This window comes from Oncorhynchus mykiss, chromosome 16 (assembly GCF_057628025.1).
Source record: "Oncorhynchus mykiss isolate SJ-2025 chromosome 16, ASM5762802v1, whole genome shotgun sequence".
Taxonomy (NCBI): domain Eukaryota; kingdom Metazoa; phylum Chordata; class Actinopteri; order Salmoniformes; family Salmonidae; genus Oncorhynchus; species Oncorhynchus mykiss.
This window is the reverse complement of record NC_143037.1, coordinates 18,984,218-19,007,928: the sequence shown is the minus strand read 5'-3', so window position 1 is coordinate 19,007,928 and position 23,711 is coordinate 18,984,218. Positions and strand designations below refer to the sequence as shown.

General features: G+C 40.4%; 1 protein-coding gene across 2 annotated transcripts in view; it reads left to right on the top strand.

Moving 5' to 3' along the window:
* Window positions 1-21,337: 21,337 nt before the first annotated feature.
* The window catches only part of LOC110491536 (leucine zipper putative tumor suppressor 2 homolog), a 45,723-nt gene continuing 43,349 nt past the window's right edge, over window positions 21,338-23,711 (top strand). For both annotated transcript variants that reach the window (XM_021565059.3, XM_090202136.1), the window contains exon 1: window positions 21,338-21,812. The gene's annotated coding sequence lies outside the window, so the exon portion shown is untranslated. The remainder of the gene's footprint in view (window positions 21,813-23,711) is intronic.

Below are 23,711 nucleotides of genomic sequence, written 5' to 3'. Positions count from 1 at the left end.
ATATTGCATTTCAACAACCATGTTTATCAATTTCCGCAAGATCACATGGAATAGAAACCTGCTGTTGAATGGACTGAGTACATAGGAAACCATAAGCAGTGAATAAGAGTTCCGTTTTGAAAGAGGAACTATGATCAGGTATTGATATCCCCAGTTCCTCAAAGTCCTGAAACTTTGTTGTTTTGATTTATGATTTGTTAAATCTGATCTGAGCTCTGTGCTCATTCAACTTACTGACATCTGGAGAAGGAGAGGAGGATGGAACCCATCAGAGCAGCAACTTAATTATGGAGGAGGCAAAGCACGAGATCTTTGTAACCACAGGAATTTCACTTATCAAACTCAAGTGTCTTGACTGTTTCAGAATATAAGGGAAATTGGCAATAGCTCATAATCTCCTCACGCAAATCTAAAGGTTTATCTTCAGAGAGCTTATATGTTATGTACATGTACTGTGCACTTCATCTAACACAAGCATAGAGCTATGCAGATATAGCAGGAGTCTCAACAATCTCGTTTACCCCATGAAGCCTCTATACTGCTCTTTTCTAATACAAAGTTGGTGGGGATGGATATGCAGAGTTCTTCGGTCCATTAACTCATTTTGAGATCAATGCAACTATGTGGACAAAGCTGGAGGTACAGTGCCTTACAGCCCAAATTTAAAATGGAGGACATTTTGATTTTGTGTCACTGGCCTACACACAATACCCCATAATGTCAAAGTGGAATTATGTCTTTAGAAATTTTTACAAATTAATAAAAAATGAAAAGCTGAAAAGTATTGAATCAATAAGTATTCAACCCCTTTGTTATGGCAAGCTTTAATAAGTTCAGGATTTGCTTAAAAAGTCACATAAGTTGTATGGACTCACACTCTGTGTAATAATAGTGTTTAACATGATTTTTGAATGACTACCTCATCGCTGTACCTCGCACATACATCTGTAAGGTCCCTTAGTCGAGCAGTGAATTTCAAACACAGATTCAACCACAAAGACCAGGGAGATTTTCCAATGCCTCGTGGGAAAGTGAACTTATTGGTAGATAGGTTTTAAAAAAAATGTCACTTCAAAGATACAGGCGTCCTTCCTAACTCAGTTACCGGAGAGGAAGGAAACCGTTAAGGGATTTCACCATGATGCCAATGGTTACTTTAAAACAGTTACAGAGTTTATGGCTCTGATAGGAGAAAACTGAGGATGGATCAACAACATTGTAGGAACTCCATAATATTAACCTAAATGACAGAGTGAAAAGAAGGAAGCCTGTACAGAATACAAATATTCCAAAACATGCATTCTGTTTGCAATAAGGCACTAAAGTAAAAGTGGAAAAAATGTGGCAAGGAAATTAACTTTGTCCTGAATACAAAGTGTTATGTTTGGGGCAAATACAACACAACACATCACTGAGTACCACTCTTCATATTTTCAAGCATGGTGGTGGCTGCATCATGTTATGGGTATGCTTGTCATCGGCAAGGACTAGGGAGTTTTTTGGGGTGCATAGCAAGAAATGGAATAGAGCTGAGCCAAGGCAAATTCCTATTTCAGTCTGCAATCCAACAGACACTGGGAGACAAATTCATCTTTCAGCAGGACAATAACCTAAAACAAGGCCAAATATACACAGGAGCTGCTTACCAAAATGACATTGAATGTACCTAAGTAGCCTAGTTAAAGTTTTGCCTTGAAAATCTATGGAAAGACTTGAAAATGGCTGTCGAGCAATGATCAACTACCAACTTCACACCCTTTCAAGTATTTAATACAAGAATTCAGGTGTGCAATGCTCTTAGAGACTTACCCAAAAAGACTCACAGCTGTAATCGCTGCCAAAGGTGATTCTAACATGTATTGACTCAGGGGTGTGATTGTTTATGTAAATAAGACATTTCTGTTCTTTCTTTGAGTTCCTTCCTTCATTACATCTAGATCTTTTATTTCTCTCTCTTTCATGATCCTTCCTTCTTCATCATGACATTAATATTTCAATTAAACAACCTGGTTTCTGCTTTACACTTCAGGGAATTTTGTTTTTGTTTCATACTGTGTGCTTCCATCTATATAATATATATAATAAAACGTGTTTTTTGGGGCATAATTACATTAGTCTATTTCTCTGTGTACTTCATGCTTAGTAAGGGCGTTATGTACCCCAAAAATCTGATGGGGCACAAGGTACGTTAGGATGGCTGGGGGATGTTCCGGAGGGGGCTATGCCCCCAATCCGTAAGTTGGAGAATTTTGCACTTTTCAACACCTGAAACAGTTTTTTTCCTGCAATCTAGAGACATAATCATTATGCTTAATTCTATGTAAAAAAACATGTCTATTTTTCTGCATATCTAAGCATACCACTCAAGCTGTCTGTATCCTCCTGACTGGTGGTTATTGTTCTAAAGAAACAGAATATGCTTCTCTGCATCTCTGCTAAAATCTGGGTAAAAGATTGAAAGGAATGTATCTTATTCAGCACACGTATTTCTTGTATTTCTACCAACCTTGCCAGAAGACATGCCTGCTAAGATAGTTAGACAAGCTAGCTACTCTAACTTGATTGATAGCCTGAAATGGCTTCTTGGTACCTAATTACGAAGTTGGGAGATTGGGCTAATTAAAGCCAACTTCATAAAATTGGCTAGTAGTATTACAGAATTATAATTTTTTAAATTATAATCTAATATTTTAAACAGGACAAATATGTGCCCCTTATGGGCATGATGCCTCTGATGCTTAGTGTAGCATGCAGGACAGGTCTATGACTAAACTCCCTCATAGCCACATTGCAGGCTCAGATTAGATGGGGATGAAGAAATGCTCTCCTCCCCTCTACTCTCCTCTCTCCTTTGGTTGTGAAGACATCAGGGGGATAATATCTTTCCGTCTGAATAACTCGTGTGCGCTTGGCATGTTTGATCCACGTGATCCTCCATCCTGAAAGCGCTTTAGAAGAGGATACACAACCGTTCAAAAGTTTGGGGTCACTTAAATATTTCCTTGCTTTTGAAAGAAAAGCACATTTTTGGTCCATTAAAATAACATCAAATTGATCAGAAATACAGTGTGGACGTTGTTAATATTGTAAATGACTGTTGTAGCTGGAAAACGGCGGATTTTTTTATGGAATATCTACATAGGTGTACAGAGGCTCATTATCAGCAACCATCACTCCTGTGTTCCAATGGCACGTTGTGTTAGCTAATCCAAGTTTATCATTTTAAAAAGCTAATTGATCATTCGAAAACCCTTTTGCAGTTATGTTAGCACAGCTGAAAACTGTGGTGCTGATTAAAGAAGCAGTAAAACTGATCTTCTTCAGACTAGTTGAGCATCTGGAGCATCATCCTTTGTGGGTTCAATTACAGCTCAAAATGTCCAGAAACAAAGACCTATCTTATGAAACTCTTCAGTCTATTCTTGTTCTGAGAAATTAAGGCTATTGCATGCAAGAAATTGCCAAGAAACTGAAGATCTATTTTAACGCTGTGTACTACTCCCTTCACAGAACAGTGCAAACTGGCTCTAACCTGAATAGAAAGTGGAATGGGAGGCCCCGGTGCACAACTGAGCAAGAGGACAAGTACATTAGAGTGTCTAGTTTGAGAAACAGACGCCTCACAAGACCTCAACTGGCGGCTTCATTAAATAGTACCCACATAACACCGGTCTCAACGTCAACAGTGAAGAGGCGACTCCGAGATGCTGACCTTCTAGGCAGAGTTGCAAAGAAAAAGCCATATCTCAGACTGGCCAATAAAAAGAAAAGATTAAGATGGACAAAACAACACAGACACTGGCCATCATCCCGGAGTCGCCGCTTCACTGTTGAAGTTGAGAAAGAAATTGCTTTTCTTTTAAAAACAAGGGCATTTCTGAGTGACTCCAAACTTTTGAACGGCAGTGTATGTGTTCTCTATGTATATAATAACCATATGGAGATCCTCCCCTCTGTATTCCCGGTCAGTCCCCAACCACAGGAAGGCTCATGTTTCTGCTCATTATGTCAATTTGACATTCCTGTTTGCTGGCTGTGTGTGTGACTGTGAGATGTACAGATGTAGGATCTTAATTTGAGGCAGTTTGCTACAGCAAGAAAATTATCCTGCAACAACACGAAATGTGAATTATTATGTGGATTATAATTAATTGACTTTTTTTGTAGGGGTTGACACATTTTTCGTAAGGGAAAATCAAGTCTGACATTTCAAAGTGGAAATTACAGACTTCAGAAGCCTTTTCAAAAATGACCAGTTTTACATTTCCTGCATTGCAAGAAAGTTCTCCTGCAACAAGGCATTCAAATGAAGATCCTACATCTGTAGATTAAACTGTTAATTGAATGTTGCAGAAAAATTATACTGATGTCTTATTAATTGTCACAGAGATTGTATTACAGTTCTATTGATATTAGTACTATTTTTTAAAGTTGTGCTAACTTGTATCTATTGAAACTTAAGTTTAGTTGTAACAGTTTTCTTCTGGGGAAAGAGAGGCGGACCAAAATGCAGCGTGGTTAGTTGTGTGCATCTTTAATAAAGATGAAAGTACAACAATCTACAAAAAATTTAAAAAAATAAAAAACAGTCCTATCTGGTGCCACAAAGACAGGAACAATCACCCACAAAACCCAACACAAAACAGGCTCCCAATCAGAGACAATGACTAACACCTGCCTCTGATTGAGAACCATATCAGGCCAAACATAGAAATAGACAAACCAGACACACAACATAGAATGCCCACCCAGCTCACGTCCTGACCAACACTAAAACAAGGAAAACACACACGAACGAAGGTCAGAACGTGACATTAGTCAACTCAGCTTGATCTACTGAGTTGACAAAACTTAAATATTTAAGGCAGCAGGGTAACTGATCTTTTCAAATGTAATTTCAAATTAGTTTTTTGATTCATCAGATTTTTGGGGGATTTTGTCAAGCAACTAGTTACCGACAAAAAAACACAATGATGCCATGATATCTGTGTTAATATGGAGGAATGAAATATAATATCTATTTTGTATACTAGTTGTGCACAGCTAAACTGAAAATGCACACAGTAGTGCACATTGTGATTAAAGCACCAAATTTGGTGTAGATGAAGATACATGTACCCTGAAATGTACCCTGGTATATATATATATATACATATATAAGATATTAAAACATTACTCAAACTTTTAAATACATATTTAGCTTCCAGTCAATGTCTCTATGCCAAGTTGAGAGTCTCATCTTTCAGATGCAATTGGAACAGAGTTGATAGTTCTAACTTAGGAACAATATGGGCTAAAAGTCTGATGGCACCATGTCGCCTCTACAGGGCCGGATTAACAAATCATAGGCAGTAATGTTCTGTAAACAAATCCATGCACCAAGATGCAATTCTATGCATGGTAAATTTACTGTTGAAGAAAAAGCCGATTTATAATAAGCCATAATAACATTTGTGATGTGGTATGGGCTACAGTCAGTTGAGCAAAGGCATTTTTAGGATTTCCACACAAGGGGCCTTTTTTTGTTAGGGTTTGGAAAGAATCTGCCTTTTAAGAACACATTTCATGCAATTCTACCCCATTTACATGACAGAAGACATTAGCGTCTCTGTCCCTCTCTCTCGCCCTCTCCATCTCTTTTGTAACGAACAGCCATATTGTTGTCAGTCCGCTAGGTCTGCCTTCAATGACTCGATCTCGGTCTTCAAAGTTTGAAATAAATGAATAAATAATGAAACCAATTTGTGTAGTACTGAATCATAAGTAAGGCTCAGGTTTTTGCAGATGCAAGAAGGTTACAACTGTTCAGAATGATGATATGATACAAGGTTATGATTAATAAGTTGACTGTTAATTGACGTGATAGGTCACCTTTTAGAGTTTAATTCGGGAGATGGTACCGTGGTGCGCCAGATTCCAATTAGTTATTTGTTACATTATTAATTTAATTGGGTAACAATTAAACATAGTTAGTTGATTAGATAAATAACAGTCATCAGATGGATGTTAAAGTCAAGTCATGACAACGTAGGCGGCAGGGTAGCCTAGTGGTTAGAGTGTTGGACTAGTAACTGGAAGGTTGCAAGTTCAAACCCCCGAGCTGACAAGGTACAAATCTGTCGTTCAGGCAGTTAACCCACTGTTCCTAGGCCGTCATTGAAAATAAGAATTTGTTCGTACGTAACTGACTTGCCTTGTTAAATAAAGGTAAAATAAAATGTGTAACTTAAGAGAAATACCACAAGTGGACACAAAATACCAACTGGGATGGACCCTGAGGAAAATGTGGCTTACCAGTGAACCTCTGAGTATTAATACTGTGTCTCAGAAGTTTCTGTCTATGACTGATGCAACCTGAATAGGAATAAGGCACTTTTTAGGCTACAGTAAACATCTCATTGTCCTGTTGGTTTTTGCCAGACTGCACAGTAGCCTATGAAACATATACATTTAAAACAGTCTTTTGTTGATGCTGTGTAGTTATTTTTTGAATATAGTTCTCGGTTTACAGTAGTGATGGACAGCTGGAGGCATTTTGAAACATGTTTTTAAACAGTTGTTTTTCACAAGTGTAGCAGGTTGTGAACTCTGCAAACAACATTTCCACTCTGAGAATGAATGTTAAATGACTGTAATTAATACATTCATTCAATACATTGGAATACGAAAGAAGCTATCAACCCATGATGGGTTATTAGCAGGACAATAGACTCTTGCCAAGAAGGACATCAAGGAGGAGGGTAGGAAAGGAGGACAGGTGGAGCATTATATTTAAAGACACTGCACAGTAGCCTAATAAACATTTGCATTTTGAAATAGTTTGTCTTTTTATCGAATTCAATAATATATTTATACCACGGTAGATGCTATGTTTTTGGGAATGGCAAAGCCATAAAGCCTCTGCTACATATGTTTCACATATTTTGAATGAATTCCTGAATTCAATTGCTTTAGCCAACATGTTGCGGTTTATTCATTGTTTAATTATTCAAGGTCCCTTTCTCAATAGCCTACCCGGGTGTGGTCAACTTTTTCAGCACCGTTTCGCGCTGCTTTGAGACAAGCGTGGGGATTGTCTTGATAAATCAATAGATTTTTATTTCCACTGAATCTCTCTTTGGGTATTGGTTAGCCTACAATTGGGGTGTGGAATGTTTGGATTATTTTGCTCTTCACTGGCAGTCACTTACTCTTCACTCTTCACTCGCAGTCACCTACAGTAGGCCTACTCCTGACCGGTCACGGTGTACAGCACCATATTCTCCTAACGGAAACCCTGAGGGCTACATAGGCTACTGTAAAAGGCATTTGAGTTTTTATTGGAATAGAAACACCAAAATATGAATCTAATTAATTCAACTACTTTTCTAAAAATCCATCCCATATAGTCTGTTCTAACAAAAAAAGGTTTTAAAGTCTTTAGTACAGTCAAAATTAAAAACAGTGAAATGCACTCCTGAATTCAATCGCTTTCGCAGACATGTTGCAGTTTATTCATTGTTTCGTTATTCAAGGCTCACTTTGTTATTTCATGTTATAACTAAAATGCTTGAATGTATTTAAAAGATATGAATGACTTGTATCCTTTGCCAATAAGTATTTTACGCTAAAACAGCTACAGTAAACAGGACTCTTAGGACTACAGCTCCATGTCATTTCAATAACTTAGCTTGTCAAAGATGCCTTCTAGTGGGCAAACTAGCCCTAATGGCAACAATGGCTGACAGTTAAATAACATGACTGCAAGCTGTGCTGCAGTATGACGCAACTTTTAAAGGAAGATCCACTGTAGGCTACAGTAAGCTACTAAATAACATTTCCAGTGGCACACTGACTCACCTAAAGATGAGTCAGGGTACTACTCATAGGGTACTACTCACGTCATGGCAATAGCCTATCTCAAGATGAGCTACTTTGAAAAACAGTGCTGCAGTTCCCAATAAACTGAGTTGAGGTAAAACAAATTATATTGGGTCGACAGACAGATTAGTCTTTTCTTTTCGGCAGTACGCATTTGCTTTCCAAACTGTATGTTTTTCCGATTGTATTTTGAAATCTGCAAATGGCAAACCTACAGCTGCAACCAACCATAGTAATATAATCCGTAGATTGCAGTTCCCCTTCATGTCAGGACTGGCAGCCATTGCGTCATTGCTAGTGTACCCATGAGTTTATTAACAGTCAAATTGCCAGGGTAAGAGGTTCCAAAACCCTTCTATTGATTATATGACCACAACACAACAAGCTGTGTACTTGGCCCTGCATGCTGCCCAAATTGCTGCTTTCCCGACTGTAGGCAAAGTATATGTTATGAGGTGGGGTGCATTGCCATGGCATGGTTTAGGGCCACTTGTAGAATCAATGCCAGGGTGCATTTAAGCTGTTCTGGCAGCTTGTGGTGGACTAAACATCCCTTTAAGACGCTTTATGTTGGTTTTTCCTTTATTTTGACAGGTACCTTTATTATTCTTTTTAAAACTATTAAACCTCTTTTGCTAAATTATACTCTCCGGTGTATTTTGAAGAAAGTGGTTGGATTTAAAAAAATATATCATACAAATAAAAGTATGTCATATATTTTTTTTGCCTACATGCTTGGGCCCAGCCCCTGATTCACAATTGACCAGACACAGTGGTGTAAAGTACTTAAGTAGTACTTTAAAGCATTTTTACGGAAGTAGTTTTTTGTGGAATCTGTACTTGACTATTTATATTTTTTACAACTTTTACTTTTACTTCAATACATTCCTAAAGAATATTATATACTTTTTACTCCATACATTTTCCCTGAAACCCAAAAGTACTCGTTACATTTTGAATGCTTAGCGGGACAGAAAATGGTCCAATTCGCACTCTTATCAAGAGAATATCCCTGGTCATCCCTACTAATCTGGCAGACTCACGAAACACAAATGCTTTGTTTTTAAATGATGTCTGAGTGTTGTAGTGTGACCCTGGCTATCCATAAATAAATAAAAACAACAAAACTGTGCTGTCTGTTTTGCTTAATATAAGGATTTTTTTTATTTTTCATACTTTTACTTTTGATACTTACGTATATTTTAGCAACTACATTTACTTTTGATACTTAAGTATATTTAAAACCAAATACTTTTAGACTTTTACTCAAGTAGTATTTTACTGGGTGACTTTCACTTTTACTTGAGTCCTTTTCTATTAAGGTATCTTTACTTTTACTCAAGTATGAGAATTGTGTACTTTTTCCATCACTGTCCAGACTGACCAGTATTTATTATGCAGTTTATTTTTTCAAGTATCCGTTAGCCAATCAAGGCAGGGCCCCCCAGTTACCCATGTGGGCCCCCTACCTCCTCTCCTCCCCCATCTGATGATTAGCAGAGCAGCGGCAGGCAGCAGCAGGCTGTCTACTCTCATTGAGAGCGGGCTCCTGAGTCCTCCTCTGGTTGGCGGTTGCAGTAAAAAAAGACTCAATACATACAGTACTACATACTGAACAAAATCATGAACTCAACATGTAAAGTGTTGGTCCCATGTTTCATGAACTGAAGTAAAAGATCCCAGAAATGTTCCATATGCACAAAGATGCTTATTTTTCTCGCATTTTGTGCAGAGATTAGTTTACATCCCTGTACTGAGCATTTATCTTTTGCCAAGATAATCCATCCACCTGAAAGATGTGGCATATGAAGAAGCTGATTAAACAGCATGGTCATTACACAGGTGAACCTTGTACTGGTGACAGTAAAAGACCACTCTTAAATGTGCCGCTTTGTCACACAACACAATGCCATAGATGTTTAAAGTTTTGAGGGCAGCGATTACAGCATTGAGTCTTCTTGGGTATGACGCTACAAGCTTGGCACACCTGTATTTGGGGAGTTTCTCCCATTTTTCTCTGCAGATCCTCTCAAGCTCATGCTGGATGGGGAGCATCGCTGCACAGCTATTTTCAGGTCTTTCCAGAGATGTTCAATCAGGTTTAAGTCCAGGCTCTGGCTGGGCAACTCAAAGACATTCAGAGACTTGTCCCGAAGCCACTCCTGCGTTGTCTTCGCTGTGTGCTTAGGGTCGTTGTCCTGTTGGAAGTTGAACCTTCACCCCAGTCAGAGTTCCTGAGCACTCTGGAGCAGGCTTTCATCAAGGCTCTCTCTGTACTTTGCACCGTTCATCTTTGCCAGGTTTCCTCCAGACGTGACGATAGGCATTCAGGCCAAAGAGTTCATTCTTGGTTTTATCAGACTAGAGAATCTCTGAGAGTCCTTTAGGTGTCGTTTGGCAAACTCCAAGCGGGCTGTCATGTGCCTTTTACTGAGGAGGGGCTTCCGTCTGGCCACTCCACCATAAAGGCCTGATTAATGGAGTGCTACAGAGATGGTTGTCCTTCTGGAAGGTTCTCCCATCTCCTCAGAGGAACTCTAGAGCTCTGTCAGAGTGACCATCAGGTTCTTGGTCACCTCCATGACAAAGGCCCTTCTCCCTCGATTGCGCAGTTTGGCCGGGCCTCCAGCTCTAGGAAGAGTCTTGATGGTTCCAAACATTTTCAATTTAAGAATGATGGAGGCCACTGTGATCTTAGGGACCTTCAACGCTGCAGAACTGTTTTGGTACCCTTCCGTGCCTCTACACAATCCTGTCTCGGAGCTCTACGGACAATTCCTTCGACCTCATGGCTTGGTTTCTGCTCTGACATGCACTGTCCACTGTGGGACCTTATATAGACAGTTGTGTGCCTTTCCAAAGCATGTCCAAACAGGTGGACTCCAATCAAGTTGTAGAAACATCTCAAGGATGATCAATGGAACAGGATGCACCTGAGCTCAATTTCGAGTCTCATAGCAAAGGGTCTGAATACTTATGTAAATAAGGTATTTCAGTTTTTCATTTCAAATAAATTGGCAAAAATGTCTAATAACCTGTTTTTGCTTTGGTATTATTGGGTATTGTGTGTAGATTGCTGAGGGGGAATTCTTTTTTAGAAAAAGGCTGTAACGTAACAAATTATAGAAAAATTCAAGTGGTCTGAATACTTTCCGAAGGAACTGTATATATTGCATACTTATTTTGCATACTGTAAAAAAATAAATGTTACAGCTTGACAGACAGTGTCGCTTTGCAATCATTACCAATTACGGGTAAAAATGACCCTAGTTGACACTTTTAGGGTTAAATAAAGTAAGCTTTGAGGTCTGAGCTGTAAAGACCTTGATGTGTCACACAGGACTGGACCTGAGTGAAAGCAGCTTGATATGAGCTGGATCCCTCTGTGGATGCCTGTCCTGGTGTGTTCTCTCTGTATGTCTGTCCGTCTGTCTCTAGCTGTTACTGGAGACAAAAAGGTCATCTGACGCATGATGCTTACTTCTGCCTGCCCTACACATTTCCTTTGGTCACGTTCTACCTGCCCTACACATCCTGGTCACAAAGCCTCCCTTCCTAGCACCAATTGCCCGTGTAGATCACAGATCTTGATCTACAGTTACTTCAACTCTGTGAAGTGTACACACAGTTTACTGAAGCCTCACATGGTTTGCTGTCATAGGTTGTCAGTGCTTCATGTTCGCCTGGCCATGGACTCCCACTGACAGCGCTGTGTTCTGCACTCACATACAAACTGTACTCGACCGCCTGCATTTAGCATTTGAACACAACAGGAGGCCTTCTGGAGACAGAAAGCCAAGCGGGGCTGGGACCAGTCTTACATAATGTGTTTCGAGACCCAGAGAGACTGCTAGGCTTAATGTGTGCACCTTCAGGGTGGACATGGACGCAATATAATCCCGAGCCCTGTGGGAGAGGGAGTGTGAGTGGCCCCCGCAAACTATCACGACCACTTTTCCACAGAGGTGGAAAAGGGGATGTTTAGGAGATTTCAGGGTAGAGGGGCTGGCATTGGGCTAATAATAGGTGGGTAATTAAATGCTGCGGTCAGACCATTGGAGGCTTAGGAGTTGGGGTATGGCGAGAGGGAGGGAGGGTAAAGGGGATAATGAGTCTGGAAGCTGTGGAGTGGGGCTTTAACAAGGAGTAGAAGGGGCCACCTAACTCTGTGAGGACACACAAAAAACCTCTCGGCTGGAGTGGGGGCCTCATACTACTAATAAGGGGGCATTGAAAATGACTACTGCACGCTGAATGAGTGAGGACCTCACCAGGCCTCTTATACCTCACACCAGAAGGCTTCACAGACTGAGGGGGGAGAGAGTGCGAAAGAGAGCTGTACAGCTAAAAAATAGTAGATAATACTCCAGCCCCCCCCCCCCCCCCCAAAAAAAGTGAATTGAATTCACTCTCAAATTAGGCATCTGTACAGGCACCTTCAAAGTGGGCCCTAGTAAGCCTAATCCACTATTCCTAAACACATGTGCTGCATATGCCGAGAGATCATTGGCTCTGTACATATGCTACTCACCACCATGAAAGCCTGTGTGCAGCATGTGTACAGAGCCAACGATCTCTCGGCACAGCAGTTAATTGCAGCATTATCGGCATATGCCATGTGCCAGAAGCCGATTACCTAACAGTGCAGTGTCCAACCCCAATGGTCCCCATAAATATACCCACGAAATATGCCAACCTGTCTATTGTGTATGAGTGAGGGTAATTTTGCAATCTTTCAGTCCATTATGTCTCCTAAAGTGAGGACTGTGGAGAATGACTTGGTAAGGTAGAGAGCAGTACAGTAGACTGTGTAATGCATGGAGTACTATGCATCAAAGGTGGTATTTTTTCTTTCTGTTTTGAAATAATGTGTCATTCTGTATTGGATAAAATGACCAACATCCTCAGCTCATTTGATCTGAAACACAGTACAAAATGAAACGTTACAGAAAAATCCATATGGTGTTGTAGTTCAGTTACCTAAAGACTAATAAACCTGGCCTCAAAGTAAGTGCGCCATTCACTGGATGACAAAGCAATTTAACTGGCCCTCTGATTGGCTAAGCGGGAAAGTTGGCTCGGTTAGAACACCTTTGTCTCCAAGCCGGTCAAGTTTCCAGCTCCAGGCAGTAATCCCAAGACTGATGCCTGTAGAATCACCACAGATTAACCAAAAAATGTCAATTATCATATCGAATGGCACATTCTGATCTTTGCAATGACTTTGAAAACAACCCCTTTTACTATCCCCATTTCCCAGTTGTTGTCCCAATTGTTAATTTACAAGCACATTAGTGAATACCAAATAATACAGTTATTCAATGCTTTATTGATTAAAATGCAGGATTATGGATAATGACACAACTGAGCTTGTTTTTACTCCATGGAAAACAGATGGAAATTTCATTTATAATCAACTTATTCTGATTAGGGACATGATCCATGCCATATGCCCTCCTTACCTCGAAAATTAATTCTAGAATATAACCACCATAACAACAATTTAGCAGAAGTTTTGCCATGGTTATTCACAGTATACGAAACAGCTTTCCTTCTAATTTCTCTTTTCATAACGTGATGGCAAAAATAAACAGGCATGCTTATGTCTGTAACGTCCCAGTCACATGCTGATTAACATTTGTCTTATTTTGGCACAGGGCATTTACAAATTCAAATGTAGGACAAACTATGAATACATTAGAATAACATTTCATTAAAGCTCCCTGGAAGTGTTGACAAAGCAACTTGGAGTAGTTATTTCCCTCATGGTTCAGTGTTATATAGACTAGTCTCTCATGTGAGACATTACATTGGACCAGAATAATGGGAACATCAGTTAAGTCCGCCTTTAGAGTGGTTAAAGAAGGATTTTTAAACCCTAGAGATTGTGAATGTGTGCCATTCAAAGGGTGAAATCAAATTCTATTGGTCACATACACATATTTAGCAGATGTTATTGCGGTTGTAGTGAAATGCTTGTGTTCCTAGCTCCAACACTGCAGTAATATCTAATTCACAACTATACACATAAATCTAAAAGTAAACGAATGGAATTAAGAAATATATAAATATTAGGACAAGCAATGTCGGAGTCCGGAGTATATATATATATATATATATATATATATATATATATATGTATATATGATTGGATGTATAGACATTATGGACAGTATGTGGATAGATGATTTAGTATATCTGTAGAATACGTAGGATAGACTAGTATATGCACAGCAATACTTGAATAGGATGGCATTGACTAGAATACAGTATATTCATATGAAATTAGTAAAACAGTAAGTAAACATTATTAAAGTGACCAGTGATTCCATGTCTATGTATATTGGGCAGCAACCTCCAAGGTGCAGGGTTGAGTACCCGGGGGGTAGCCGGCTATTGACAGGGACTAAGTTCAGGGCAGGGTACTAGGTGGAGGCCGGCTAGTGATGGCTATTTAACAGTCTGATGGCCTTGAGATAGAAGCTGTTTTTCAGTCTCTCAGTCCTACCTGTACTGACCTCACCATCTGGAAGATAACGGGTGAACAGGCTGTGGCTCGGGTGGTTTATGTCCTTGATGATATTTTTGGCCATCCTGTAACATCTGGTGCTCTAGGTGTCCTGGAGGGCAGGCAGTTTGCCCCGGATGATGCGTTGGGCAGACTGCACCACCGTCTGGAGAGCCCTGCGGTTGTGGGCGGTGCAGTTGCCGTACCAGGCGGTGATGCAGCCTGACAGAATGAGCTCAATAGCGCATCTATAATAGTTTGTAAAGGTTCTTAGGGACCACGCCAAATGTCTGTGTGGGTGGACAATTACAGATTGTCAGTGATGTGTACGCTGAGGAACTTTGAGCTTTTCACCTTATCTACTGTGGCCCCTTCAATGTGGATGGGGGCGCGCTCCCTCTGCTGTGTCCTGAAGTCCACGATCAGCTCCTTCGTTTTGTTGACTTGAGGCAGAGGTTATTTTCCTGGTACCACTCCACCAGGGCCCTCACCTCTTCCCTTTAGGATGTCTCATCATTGCTAGCAATCAGGCCTACTACTGTTGTGTTGTCTGCAAACTGGATGATTGAGTTGGAGGCGTGCGTGGCCACGCAGTTATGGGTGAACAGGGAGTACAGGAGGGGGCTGAGCACGCACCCTTGTGGGGCCCCTGTGTTGAGGATCAGCGTAGTGGAGGTGTTGTTTCATCACCTGGGGTCGGCCAATCAGGGTTCCAACCCAGGGCCCCAAGCTTAATGATGAGCTTGGATAGAACTATGGTGTTGAAGGCTGAGCTGGAGTCAATGAACAGCATTCTTACATAGGTATTCCTCTTGTCCAGACGGGATAGGGCAGTGTGCAGTGCGATGGCGATTGCATCGTCTGTGGATCTATTGGGGCGGTGTACAAATTGAATTGGGTCTAGGGTGGCCGGTAAGGTGGAGGTGATATGATCCTTAACTAGTCTTTCAAAGTACTTCATGACGACATAAGTAAGTGCTACGGAGCGATAGTCATTTAGTTCAGTTACCTTTGCTTTCTTGGGTACAGGAACAGTGGTGGACATCTTGAAGCATGTGGGGACAGCAGACACTCCAGCTATCTGATCTGCGCATGCTATGAGGACGCGGCTAGGGATGCCGTCTTGGCCGGCAGCCTTGCAAGGGTTGACACTCTTAAATGTCTTACTCACGTTGGCCATGGAGAATGAGACCCCACAGTCCTCGGGAACAGCCCGCGTCGGTGGCACTGTGTTATCCTCAAAGCGGGTGAAGAAGGTGTTAAGCTTGTTCGGGAGCAAGATGGTGTCCGTGATGTAGCTGGTTTTCCCTTTGTAATCCGTGATTGTCTGGAGTCCCTGCCACATAAAAATCAAATCATATGTATTGGTCACATACACATGGTTTGCAGATGTTATTGCAAGTGTTGCAAAGTGCTTGTGCTTCTAGTACCGACAGTGCAGCAATATCTAACAAGTAATATCTAACAATTCCACAACAAATACCTAATGGAATAAGGAATGGAATGTAATAAGAATATATAAATATATGGGTGAGCAATGACAGAGCGGCATAGGCTAAGATGCAATAGATAGCATAGAAAACAGTATATACACATGAAATGAGTAATGCAAGATATGTAAATAGTATTAAAGCAGCATTATTAAAGTGACTAGTGTTCCATTGATTAAAATGGCCAATGATTTCAAGTCTGTATGTAGGCAGCAGCCTCTCTGTCCTAGTGATGGCTGTTTAACTGTCTGATAGCCTTGAGATAGAAGCTATTTTTCAGTCTCTCGGTCCCCGCTTTGATGCATTTGTACTGACCTCGCCTTCTGGTAGCGGGGTGAACAGTCAGTGGCTCGGGTGGTTGTTGTCCTTGATGATCTTTTTGGCCTTCCTGTGACATCGGGTGCGGATGTCAATATCAATGTGGATAGGGGGATGCTCCCTCTGCTGTTTCCTGAAGTCCACAATAATTTCCTTTGTTTTGTTGACATGAGAGGTTATTTTCCCTGACAGCACACTCTGAGTGCCCTCACCTCCTCCCTGTAGGCTGTCTCGTCGTTGTTGGTAATCAAGCCTACTACTGTTGTGCCGTCTGCAAACTTGATGATTGAGTTGGAGGTGTGCATGGCCACACAGTCATGGGTGAACTGGGAGTACAGGACAGGGCTGAGTACGTACACTTGTGGGGACCCAGTGTTGAGGATCAGTGAAGTAGAGAGGGGGCGGCCTGGGGGCAGCCCGCCAGGAAGTCCAGGACCCAATTGCACAGGGTGGGGTTGAGAACCAGGGCCTCAAGCTTAATGATGAGCTTGGAGGGTACTATGGTGTTGAATGCTGAGCTACGGTATAGTCAATGAACAGAATTTTTACATCCAGTTGAAGTCTGAAGTTTACATACACCTTAGCCAAATCCATTTAAACTCAGTTTTTCACAATTCCTAACATTTAATCCTAGTAAATATTCCCTGTCTTAGGTCAGTTAAAATAAAGTGGTGATCCTAAGAATGTGAAATGTCAGAATAATAGTAGAGAGAATGATTTATTTCAGCTTTTATTTATTTCATCACAGAAGTTTACAAACACTGAATTAGTATTTGGTAGCATTGCCTTTAAATTGTTTAACTTGGGTCAAACATTTCGGGTAGCCTTCCACAAGCTTTAGTTTAGCTTTAGTCTGGCTTTTTCATGGCGGTTTTGGAGCAGTGGCTTCTTCCTTGCTGAGCGGCCTTTCAGGTTATGTCGATATAGGACTCGTTTTACTGTGGATATAGATACTTTTGTACCTGTTTGCTCCAGCATCTTCCAGCATCTTGTTGTTGTTCTGGGATTGATTTGCACTTTTTGCACCAAAGTACGTTCATCTCTAGGAGACAGAACGAGTCTCCTTCCTGAGCGGTATGACGGCTGCGTGGTCCCGTGGTGTTTATACTTGCGTACTATTGTTTGTACAGATGAACGTGGTACCTTCAGGTGTTTGGAAATTGCTCCCATGGATGAACCAGACTTGTGGAGTCTACAATTATACTGAGGTCTTGGTTGATTTATTTTGGTTGTCCCATGATGTCAAGCAAAGAGGCACTGAGTTTGAAGGTAGGCCTTGAAATACATCCACAGGTACACCTCCAATTGACTCAAATGATGTCGATTAGCCTATCAGAAGCATCTAAAGCACTGAGCAAGACAAATATTTAAGTGCCTTTCAAGGCGGTATGGTAGTAGGTGCTAGGCGCACTGGTTTGTGTCAAGAACTCCAATACTGCTGGGTTTTTCCAACCTCAACAGTTTCCCATGTGTTTCAAGAATGGTCCACCACCCAAAGGACATCCATCCAACTTGACACTGTGAGGAAGCCCACAGTTGGAGGAGGGGGGTGATCATTTTGGTATTTGATTTGGAATTTTAAGACCCCTTGAGTATCCCAAAAATATATTTAAAAAATATATATACACTGGTATTAGCCCATACAAAAGCACTGAATTAGAGATTCACTACATGGAACAACAGAAAATCACAAAAAATAAAAAGGAAGTTTGTTCTGAAGTGTCTGTCCTGTATCGTATTGACTGACCTTCTTGTCTTAAAGTAATGATGAACTGTGGTTTCTCTTTGCTTATTTGAGCTGTTCTTGCTGTAATATGGACTTAGTCTTTTACCAAATAGGGCTATCTGCTGTATATCACCCCTACCTTGTCACAAGACAACTGATTGGCTCAAACGCATAACATGTACTTTTAACAAGGCACACCTGTTAATTGAAATGCATTCCAGGTGACTACCTTGTGTAGCTGGTTGATAGAATGCCAAGAGCGTGCAAAGATGTCATCAAGGCAAAGTACGGCTACTTTGAAGAATCTCAAATATAAAATATATTTAGATTTGTTTAACACTTTTTGCTTAATACATGATTCCACATGTGTTTTTTCATATTTTTAATGTCTTCACTACTATTCTACAATGTATAAAATAGTACAAATAAAGAAAAACCCTTGAACGAGTAGCTGTGTCCAACGTTTGCCTGGTACTGTTTTACTTCCATAAATGTTTTCAACTGGTACAGGGGGACCTTCAGACAAGTCTTGTGATTCATGTTTTGTATACTCTGTGTATGTAAGGGACGAACTATGGAGTGCTAAAGAAACCCCCCTGTCATAACATTCTAATGGTTTGAGATGGGTTTATGTAATCTTGTTTGCTCTATTTACTTTGAATAGAGAAGTATGTAAGGGATGAATTAAGGAGCGCTGAAGAAACCCACTGTCATAACATTCCAATGGTTTGACATGGGTTTATGTAATGTTGTTTGCTCTGTTTATTTTGAGTAAACAGAGCAATAGCTTGAGCTTCAGTCCTGGTTTGGTTATAACGTTGTGTCTTTCACCATGCCTGCTTGTAAATACCTTTAGGTTACTACATATTTAACCTGCCCCCACCTGAGCTGAAAATACAAAAAATATCATCTCCAATGTGCTAAGATGTTCCCTATCCATTTCAGAGAGCAGGCTGGTAAGAAAAGACACGTAAAAAACAATTTGCATTCTGTTGGAAATAGTCTCCCTAATCATATGCATGATAATAGTAATAAGCTTACATCCAAAACCACTTACAGTTACCACATTCATAATTGTATCTGGTTCATGTGGGAATGGAACCCACATAACATGCTCCAATTAACACGGGATCGCACTACATGAGCATTACACACTAGCATGTATCACTAGGGCTGGGACTTGCAGGGCCAGACAAAACAGGCTGCTAAGCTGGTAGGAGAGTAGATCACATGATAGGTGATTTTATGCTGTCCTGAGTTCCTAGCATTGTGTCAGAGTGGCCGAGCAAGGTAAAAAAGGTAGGCAGGCATTGGTTTCAGGTTTCAGGGCGTCTGCAGAGATACAGTGTTGAATGCATTGAGGGGAAAGGTCACTGATGTAACCTGGTCCCCGATCTGTTTGTGCTGTATAGCTAACTCCTATGGTCGTTGTCATGGCATGTTTGGTATGAAAATAACCATAGGAGTTGTCAAAACAGCACAAACAGATCTGGGACCAGATTGGGTGAAGCAAGTGGCCATCCTAAGTGTTCTACACACGTCGTGTTATGTGATAAACAAAAGCAGCAAGAGGGTGTATGGTCAAACCCTGTATCAACATTATAGAACATCGCTGGCATGGTGTGTTTACCCTATTCAACTGACCATATCCATGTGTAAAAATTGTCTGTGTGAATCTTTGTGAGTTAATGTTGCAGAAGCCACAGAGCGGCCATTTTGAGTTAAATTAGTTATTGGCCGATTACTTTAGGATGATTATTTCCATTCAGCAATTTTTGAGAGGAAGAAACCCACTGGATACAGTGGAACCCATTATCACTCAAATTACAGCTTAGCAGGCTGTTTTGCAATGATAAACATCTTGAGCATGCAGCCCTGTCTAAAGTAAAGTGAGAGCAGTGGAAAGACAAAAACACAAAAAGTCTCATTGCTCATACTGCAACTGAGATAGAGAAGATCCAGTGGTTTGCAGGGCCTCATTGTTAATAGATACACGTGCATACAATCTACACAATTATCAATTACTGTAACAAAACGGCTCTTCAAATTCTCCTGTGGTCAAATAAGTAGGCCTATGGTTGAATGACCCTCATTCTTTGTATGGCTGATTTTTATTTATATTTTTTTTACATTGATTTGTAGGGGAGAGTGGGGTAAACTGAGACCTTTTTTTTTTTTACATTCAGCATCGCTCCATCAATTGGAATATAGCATTCTTTCTAACAATATCTACATATATTTAAAGATGTTGTGTATCCCTGGAAATAATCTGAATTCATGTAAAGTCTACAGTTTTGAAAAATAGCTTGTCACTTTTGAAAAAAAGTGGTCTCTTGGCACAACTTACCCCGGGTTTGGGGTAAATTTCAGTACTGAATGAAATATTGCCACTACTTTTTTAAAACCATGTCTATCTTTATTTCCTAAACACAATTCAACACGATCACAATTGATTTGTCAAAATAATTGTAAGCATATTTTAACACAGACTTAACACCTAACAAACACTTTGTACTTTTTTAACATAGGCCAGGCTCTATTATTACCTCACATTCCGGTGATAATGCCTTACTTTACACCTGGGAAGAAAACGTTTCAATTTGCTCAACTTACCCCGTGGCCATTGGCTCAATTTACCCCAAGGCAAAAATGTTAACTATATTAGCCCACACAGCTACAAGGATGCACTTTCATGCTAGGTTTAGGACCTCATATTGAAGCTTATAGAGACCCCAACTGATGTATAGAACAATCTTGAAATTATTTACTTTGGTTTAAATTACACGCATCATGAAACCTCTAACACAATACATTAATTTGACTTGGTTAAAATACGTTTTTTAGACCGAACTTGCTTACCACTTTTTCCATTTAGTTTCTTTACCGAACCATACACAAAATGATTAATGTATGTGTATACATGGGGCGTGGTAGGTTACTGTAATTTGGACCCGGTAAGGGGTCATGCCAAGTTCAAGAATAAAAACTTCTGCCTGTTGAAGAAAAATAACATTGCTTGCATTGAATTCAACTACTACAGTATATTGTGGCCTTGTTTCATTTTAGTGAATAAAGGATTGTCAATGTGAAGAGGGAGTTGTCAGGTATGACCAGGGGGGTATATTACAAAGCAGGATTAAGGATGATTTACACACATACCGGAATCAGAGTTTCGCTTTTTTAAACATTATTTAACATTATTTCTGGTTGCTTATCAAAGTTAGCTGGCTAACTCGTTGAACCCGCTTTGCAGTGTAGGCTTAGTTTACCCCGTTTGGTTTTACATATTTAGAATAGACGGGAACCGGTTGTGCTAGAGCAGGTAGGGAAAATGGGTCACTTCTCTTCAGGACAAACCATTTGGATTTTATAATGACGTCACCTGTTAATTTACTTGTGTTTTATAGTAGCCAATGGAAGTTAGAGTGACGTGCCTAGAAGTGTAATATCTTATATTGAAGGTCACTGTCGATGGTTCTGAGAGACTGTTGTTATTGTCAGGAAATCTTATAAATGTCCACTTGTCTGTGTTTCACTGCACATTCAGCATCTAAAAAACAGCAGTCGTAGACAAGAGACCCATTCTTCAGTTCACTGGTCATCACATTACTTCAGCCAGTGGTGGTGAAGCTATGGTTGGCAGCCAATTGGGGGCTGGGCTCAGAGTCAGACGGAGACGGAACGGGAATTTTTCTACAAGCATCTGACCTGAACAGTGTGCTGGAGCGCTCACATCAAAAACACGCGCCATCGCTATACACAAGGAGGAAGACACGGAAATTCTACACTCGAAAAATCGTTTTCGGCTACAAATTATAGATTCAAAATTAGAACACCCGCGCCAAACAGTTTATAAAGAATTTACTTTACTGTCAACCTCCTCCTGAGCTGTGCATCGAGGCTTTTCATGGTAAGTTTTTTTTACATTTTATAACTGGTACAATGCCACAGCCAGCGTTGCTATTCTTTCTCGAGCTTGTGAAAATAACGACCAAGAGTGACTTTGTTATAACACACCAAATATGTTGTGTAATAATGTACGTTTATCGTAGTTTTTGTTCACAAAAGACAGTCCCATATGGGATTAGTCGAAACGTTGAAAGGCAGCAGCGTAGGCTCAGTCTAACTCATTTGTATTTATTTTGACGCAGGTGTAGGCTGTCCATTTATACATTGCTTCTTTAAAAAAAAAAAGAACTTGGCTTTTCTGATAAACATAACTATGTATACTTTCATGCATGTCATTTTCATCATGGCAGGTTTGACTGACCTTTTGCCTTTATCAATCAAATGTATTTATAAAGCCCTTTTTTACATCAGAAGTTGTCACAAAGTGCTTATACAGAAACCGGGCCTACAAACCCTAAAGAGCAAAAAACAATGCAGATGTAGAAGCATGGTGGCTAGGAAAAACTCTACAAAGGCAGGACCATAGGAAGAAACCTAGAGGAACCAGGCTCTATTCAGGGGTTGGTAATTCCAGTCCTTGAGGGCCTGATTGGTGTCACAGATTTGCCCCAGCTAACACACCTGACTCCAATAATCACCTAATCATGATCTTCAGTTTTGAATGCAATTTGATTAATCAGCTGTGTTTGCTAGGGATGAAGTGAAAGTGTGACACTAAACAGGCCCTTGAGGACTGGAGTTGCCCACCCCTGCATGTGGTGGCCAGTCCTAATCTGGTTGTGCCAGGTGGAGTGGAGATTATAAGAGTATATGCTCATTAAGGCCAGATTGTTATTCGTTCAAATGTTCATAGAGAATAATCACATAATATCCTTATGCAGATAAGTTAATAATGCAAAGTTCACAGTCAATAACTGGCTCTGGACAGGGATGCATAATGTTGTCAGTCAAGTTGTTTGGGATGCTTGTGTGGCACAGGGGTGGTGCTGACAGGTAGGATAGAACCTGCGGTAGACCTACCTTAAAGGTAGATTAATAGCCTATTTATTTTGGTCCTTTTGTTTTTCACTATTTAAGACTTATATTAGCGTTTATCAGACTTTACTGGTTGGGTGAGTTTTAGACTATGCAACATCCTGATCCCATGTTGCCTATATAGCCACTTGTGGGAAAAAAAGTTAACCATCTTTATCTTATCGTGGATCTGAACTGAGTACAGTTCCTTTGTAATTCATCCATACAGGGGTTTTGGGTACTCTTTTGTTGTCGTGTGTCAGACCTTGCTCTCCGTTAAACAAAACTGTTCTATTTGATTTATTAGGATCCCCATTAGATGCCGCCAATGGCAACAGCTAGTCTTACTGGGGTCTGACACATAACGAAAAGACATTACAGACAAGATTACCATTTACATACACACACGTTAATGTTTTTAAATGTATCTATCAGTTACACATGTCAGTACATACACACAACAAGTAGGTCACATGGGGGAGAGGCGTTGTGCCGTGAGGTGTTGCTTTATTTGTTTTTTGAAACCAGGTTTGCTGTTCACTTGCCCTATATAAAGTGGAAGGGAGCCTTGTATAATACTGTACATTTTCTTGAATTTGTTCTGGACCCGGGGACTCTGAAAAGACCCTGGTGGCCTGTCTGGTGGAGGAAGTGTGTGTCATTGCTGTGTGTATGTTGACTATGCAAACAATTTGGAATTTCCAACCCATTTAATGTTTCTTATAAAAATAAGAAGTGACACAGCTCTTAGCCAAGAGACTGGCATGCATAGTGTTAATATTAGCCCAATGATTACAATGAAGAGCAAGTCGTGCCGCTCTGTTCTGGGCCAGCTGCAGCTTAACTAGATCTTTCTTTGCAGAACTTGACCATATGACTGGACAAT